The following is a 6,373-nucleotide window of genomic DNA, read 5'->3' as shown; positions in this document are numbered from 1 at the left end:
GTAGTCCCCCTCTATTGTTTAAAAACCAAAGCAGTTGTCACTGGGAATTGAACTCAGGACCTTTGGAAGAGCAGTCAGTGCTCTTAACCTCTGAGCCATCTCTCCAGCTCCCCCATTCAGATGGAAAAAACCTCTAGGTAGCATTTTTTATTTCACCCGTTGTCAGGGGCAATAGGTAATGATAACCAGGTTGACGCGCCTTTATTATGATAATTAGGACCAGTTCTTTGAGGGAGAATGGACGTCGATCATCTGGCTACTTCCTGCTGACAAAGGGGCGATGTTTGGGGGATAAATGTTTTTATCTGACTGAATTTTTGGCGACAAATGTTTTTATCTGACTGAATTCTTGGCGACCTTGACTGAGGGCGGCGGCAGCAGCGGACAGCGGCGGCTGCCACAGCTCCGCCTCTGAAGCCCATAATGGCGCGCTCCGCATGGCCCAAAGGCATGGCTCCGCCCCGGGCCGTGCGCGGGCTCGCCGTTTCACCTCAGGCAATGAACTCGCACCGCCGGCTGTGAGTCTTTTTCAAGCTCCGGCGAGGGGGGGCATCCGCCCACCCGTGGAGGGGCTTCTCCTGCCCGGTCCGCCCGCGCGCAGAGCCCCGTTCTCTGGGAACTCACCTCCCCGCTCGCCCATGTTGCTATGGAAACACAGTTTTTCCGCAGAGCCTGTGCTGGGATTAAAGGCGTGCGCCACCACCGCCGGCTACTTCCTCAAACAAAGTTCAAGTTTTCTGTACCTGAGAGCCAAAGACTGAGCTCTCTTAACAAAATTAGGCGAAAATCACCCCCAAAAGCTCTGTGGCTCTTAAGAACAGGGAAGGCAGTGATCAAGTTTGCCTCCCTACGAGACTGTTGCCTCCAGTCTCTAACAGCGAGTACGCAGGTGGACGGAGAGGGAGCGGAAGCCGCGGTCTCCCGTACCCCATCGTCCTCAAAGTCCCGCCTTAGTTACCTCGCCTTTTTTGCTGCTGTTTACATTCCTCCTGCACTGAACTTAAGGGATTTTTCTTCCCCGTTGCTTTCTGTACCTTCTTTCAGATACCTTAACTTTGATTTTTTTTTTTTTTTTTTTCTATTTAGGCCTATCCTTTGAAATTCCTTTTTACATTTCTTTTCCTCCCCTTTCTGGGGATTTCAACCGACGTCACTCACCGCTCCATGTTCTCAGAGTTCTGAAATTCAAGGCTCTCTGTGCTGGTGTCTGATCTTGGCTTTTTCTCCCGGGCTTTCTCAGGGTCCCCCGGCGTAGTTGTCAGGGTCCCTCAGCGTCCGGGGTTTCGAGCACCAGTTGCGGGGCGCCATCCTGTCCAGCAGGAATGAACCCCACCAAAAACGAGAATTCCTTCTCTGGTCACATCTTTATTTGGAGCATTCCCTTGAGGAAAATTGGGGGAAGGGACGATAGAGCAGGGACGAGAGAAAGCTTAGAGAGAGCAAGTAGGGTCCCGAGGCATCTGCTTTTAAACGGTGGAGCAGCTTGAACGCTGTCCTGATTGGTTAATGCCATTCTGCTGGTCTGAGCATGTGCAGGCAAGGGTGCAGGCAGGGTTGCTCAGCCCCACATGGCTACCTCCAAACTGCAGGACCACCTGTGCCTCCAGGTGGCTCCCAACAGTCACGGTGATGCAAAGCTGACTGACTGACACAGGCTCTTAACTATGTTGCTGGATCTTAGATGTTCGGAGGCTCCCCCTGGCTAGCCAGGAGCGTCAACCTCCTTGCGTCCCTCCAGCTTGCATGTGTTCTATACATTAGAATCTTGTTTCTGAACACATTCCCATTCACCTTCAGGTATAGGCAGTGGTACTCTAGCCCTGTGGCATCGTCTGACTGGCCTACACAGAGCCACATCTTCCTCCCAGGCATGTTATGTTCACAGGCCTTAGGGTACTGACTGTACCCTTCTACTTATCTAAGCCTGTACAGAAGCCAAGGTTAATTTCTCCAGCATGGAACCCAAACGCAAGCAGTCAGAGGCTTGCACAGGATTGGCTCAGTTTCTAAATTTGCTGGTAGATGTTGAAACTGGTGATTTCCTCAGCCTCACTGAGATCCAAAGAGATCCTTTCTTTCACACCACCGAGCAGACTCTGAAGGCAAGCCCCTCCTGATGTCTGCATTCTTAGCCCTGAGGGTGCAGCTGGGGAAGGCTTCTGTGTCCTCATAGCACGTGCCTTATCAGTCTGTTCCACTAGTTTGTCCTCTCCCACTCGGTACTTTTGACAAGATCTAGAATTCCAACAATGGAAACCATCAACCAGAAAACAGGAAAAAGATGCTACACAGAATAGTCAAGGCAATCCACTTATTAATTCAAACACTGAGGATAAAAGTCATCTTTACTTATTTTACATTCTTTGTTACAGCCCTCAGCTTGGCCTATGTCTTAGTTAGAGTTTCTATTGCTGTGAAGAAACACCATGACCACGGCAACTTACATAAAGGAAGGAATTTATTTGGGACTTTTGTATAGGTTCAGAGGTTTAGTCCATTGTCATCACAGCACAAGGCATGCAGCATGCAGGCAAACATGCTGCTGGAGAGGTAGCTGGGAGTTCTACATCCAGATCACGGGGCATCTGAAAATGAGAGTAACACTGGGCCTGACTTGGGCTTCTGAAACCTCAAAGTCCACCCTCAGTGGCACAGTTCCTCCAACAAGGCCACACCTACTCCAACAAGGCTACACCTACTCCAAAAAGAGCACACCTATTTCAACAAGGCCACACCTACTCCAACAAGGCCACACCTACTTCAACAAAGCCACACCTCCTAACACTACCACTCCTGATGGACCATTTTCATTCAAACCACCACATACAAAAGGCAAAACGTGAATTTTTAGTGAAATTAAATTAAATCTGAATTTCAAAGATAAACTCAGAGTTTGTGATGATGAATTAAGATGTTTACCTTCTTGCCACAGCCTAGAAAACATGAGGAGCTAGTTACAGAAAGCATATACAAAATTTTTCTGGTCCAATACTGGAAAGTGATAAGCCAAAGAATGTTAAAAAGAAAAATCCGAGTATCCTGCACTGCTTTAAAGTGTGTTTTGTGGGAGATTAATATTTATTGCATGTAAAGAGGAATACATCATGAAATAAATTTAGGAAACATAGAATTAAACTCAGTTAAATGTGCCTAACACTTCTTTGATGCTGGTAATTATGTGATTTTAGGATGTGATGGAAGATGATTTGTTTCCCAACATAATTTGACAGTGTCTTTTCATGAGAAGCCGCTTGTGAAGGATGTTCGCATAATTCATTGCCCGCACTAGCACAATTTTAAGAGACAGGGAAATCTGTTACAAATTACACCAGAGCCACTGCTTCAGACTCGACTGTGAAGGGGAAACCAGGATGTGAGATAAGCCCGCTCTCAAGGGATTTGTTTACTTTGGAACACACGGAGAAAAGCTGCACTAAAGTAGTCAGAACTTATACTGGTCCATATCCAATATTTGTATTTGTGCTGATAACAACAGCAACAGGAGGATCATAAAACCATCAAACATAACGATGTGGGGAAAAAAAACAAACCCTCAAGTGTCCTCAACATTTCTACTGCTCTTTTCCTGAAAGTGTCTAATTTGATTGATAGGATTGTCCTGCTGGAGAGAACACACTGTGGAAATCCTCATTTAGCAGCTAAGATGATAATTAAAGAACACTGTCTTCTTGTCTGGAAGACATCCCACTGAGAACACAGAGACAGTAAGATCAACCACGGCTTCTTTCTCTTATATTGTGAGGATGGACTGCGTGGCAAATGATTCCGACTACAGAATGGTAGCCGCTCTCGGGTTTTGATGCGAAATACAGGAAGCACCATCACAGAATGGTGCTTATAAGCTTGGGTTACTTAGAAGTAACCCAAGCTTGGACCAAGTCCAGTCCATAAAAACTCAGTGAGAGCCACGATTCAGCAGTATGTAATCAATAGACGTCTTAACTTCTCTAAATACTGAGGGTTAATTTCAACAACTGCTAATTCATCATCCATGGTGTTATTATTTCAATTTAAAAATACACAAAAATAATAATGAGCTATTTAAATATTCCTTTCCATAAATACTTGTGAATCCTGGTGTGTGTTATACATATACATTGTAGTTCTGACTGCCTGGTTTATGGCAACTGAATTAAAAGGAGTTCTAGATACCTTTGACACTTTCTGTTAGCCGTCACGATGATTTCTTATGTTCTTACACACTAATCCAAGTTACTTAAAAAGCACAGGTGAGGGGCTGGAGAGATGGCTCAGTGGTTAAGAGCACTGCTTGCTCTTCCAAAGGTCCTGAGTTCAATTCCCAGCAATCACATGGTGGCTCACAATCATCTGTAGTAAGATTTGGTGCCCTCTTCTGGCATGCAGGCATACATGCAGGCAGAACACTGTATACATAATTAAAAAAAAATAAATCTTTAAAAAAAAAAGCACAGGTGAAAATAGTAGTAACTAACTTATTTTCCAAGTGACAGCCACTATATCAAGTGTTTCCCAAACATCATTTGATATAATTTTTTAATTTTAAAGACTACACCACTGAGCTACTCCCCATATTCTCTTCTGATACAATTCTGACGCTTTTGAGGCAGTCCTGCCCCATTTTATAACATAAGAATCTAAAGCTTTAAAAAATTAAACACTTGTCCTGGGCAAATAACTAGGCACACAGGGCAAGGCTATGCAGTTGGTAAGAACAAAAACTGTGAATTTGGAATCTTTGCTTCAATTACTTGCTCAGATCCTCAGTGAAAATATTTTTGGCAGCTTATTTGTTGAACAAAAACAACTGATTACATCCATGCAACAATACAGTAAATAAGTTACGGTAGTGATTTGCCATAAAACTTGTCGCAAATGAGCTAAATCATTAAGTGACTTCATCGGATTCGTATTTAAGTTGCAAACTTCTATAAGATGTTCCGAAAGGTCAAATCAACAGATAATGGGTATTCATGCTTCAAAAAGTCAGCCAAGATAAACAAGTTTAAACCCTTTAGAAGATGACTAGATAAAATGCAAAAGTCTATAATTAATGCAGACTTTGGGTAATTATGACACTTCAGGCAATTAAGATTGACATCACTAAAACACACTTTCTTGGAAAATGTCATAATGATTTCTAACACATACTAATTTAAAATTTTAATGAAAAAAAGAAGGCTTGTCTCCTAGGTCCACAGTGTTAAACACACACCTTTAATCCCAGTAGCCACACTAGTTGCCATGGAAACCAAGTGGTGCATGCCTTTAATCCCAGGGGTTCACGCCTTCAATCCCAGCCCTAGAGAGGATTATAAAATGGAAGGAAACAATTCTCAGTCTCAGTCTCATTCTGAGATTCCTGGAGGCAGGATTGCCATTTCAGACTGAGGTTGAGGCAAGAGCTAACAGTCGGCTGCTTTGCTTTTTGGAGCTTCAAGCTGAACCTCAATTTTTCTCTCTGAGTTTTTATTAATCATGTTTCAATGTTTAGTGACAAAACTTTAAAACAAACAGCTGGGAGGTGAAGGAACACGTTTTTAATCACTCAGAAGGCAGAGGCAGGCAGATTTCTGTGACTTGAAAGTCTGCCCAGTCTACACATCAACTTCCAGGATAGAAAGCTACACAGAGGAACCCTGTCTTGAAAAAGGAAAAAACAATGTTTTATAACTGTTCAAATATACTCAAACCAAGGATCATTATCAACCAATCATATTGTTTTTATAGATAAGAATAACCCATGGTATTGTGGGGTGTTCTCCAGGGAAGACTGCTGAGATGTGGGTTTAAGTCAATAGACAGACTTGATTAGCCAGCCGGTGACTACACTGGATGCTCGGGATCTCAGTGTGGCACTAAACCTTTTTCAGGTGAGCTCTTAAGCACAAAAAGCCTGTCTTAGATTGTCATACTTCAGTTAACAAGAACAGTTAGCCAGAAGTGGAACTAGAGAAGTCCAAAGGAACGTTAGTAGATTCAGAGACTTTCCCAGAACTGTGGATTTTGATGGATTAGGTCATTGTTTTCATTTGGCAGGTGGTGGTGTCTATGTACTGAGTTGTATGGCATGAATGGTACTTCCATCATGACGTCATGTGCTAAAGTCTGTGGCCTACTAAGGCTTGTGGCCCTGTTACAATGGAAAATCTCAAACCTATTTAAAAAAAAAAGATGATTTTGTCATTGACGCTCTACTCACAGGACCTACAAGATAGAGTCAGCTCATATATAGAGCCATTAACCGATGAACAGTTAATGTAAGCACGACACTGATACACAATGAAATTTTACTCAGCTATAAAGATAAAAACCTTTTCAGGAAGGTGGATGGAATGGGGAAAAAATTACACCAAGTAAGGTAACCTAGGCA

General features: G+C 43.3%; 1 pseudogene; it reads right to left on the bottom strand.

Moving 5' to 3' along the window:
• Positions 1–483: 483 nt before the first annotated feature.
• On the bottom strand, positions 484–673 carry LOC148117848 (Nuclear RNase P; annotated as a pseudogene).
• Between the last annotated feature and the right edge of the window lie 5,700 nt (positions 674–6,373).

Source organism: Myodes glareolus, chromosome 25 (assembly GCF_982192425.1).
Source record: "Myodes glareolus chromosome 25, mMyoGla1.1, whole genome shotgun sequence".
NCBI lineage: Eukaryota > Metazoa > Chordata > Mammalia > Rodentia > Cricetidae > Myodes > Myodes glareolus.
The sequence above is the reverse complement of the archived record's forward strand: the minus strand, read 5'-3'. Positions and strand labels throughout refer to the sequence as shown.